This window comes from Penaeus monodon, chromosome 23, assembly GCF_015228065.2.
Source record: "Penaeus monodon isolate SGIC_2016 chromosome 23, NSTDA_Pmon_1, whole genome shotgun sequence".
In the NCBI taxonomy this organism is placed as follows: domain Eukaryota; kingdom Metazoa; phylum Arthropoda; class Malacostraca; order Decapoda; family Penaeidae; genus Penaeus; species Penaeus monodon.
This window is the reverse complement of record NC_051408.1, coordinates 16,874,770-16,874,999: the sequence shown is the minus strand read 5'-3', so window position 1 is coordinate 16,874,999 and position 230 is coordinate 16,874,770.

Genomic DNA, 230 nt, shown 5'->3' with positions numbered 1-230 from the left:
AAGTTTCACCGCAAAATTCGCAAAACTAAAGTTTTCGCTTCAAAGATGTGGGTTTGTTGCTGTGAACAGTCATGTATTGTCCAAAATATATTTGCTTGTAAGTTTTTAAAATTTGCCATACATGAGATACAGATGCACAGTTTTGTCAGAAGAACCGGCCTACATAAAATGGCCGTGTTGACTCTATTCATACTTCCCTTCTACAAAATATACATTTTCCTCAAATTCCC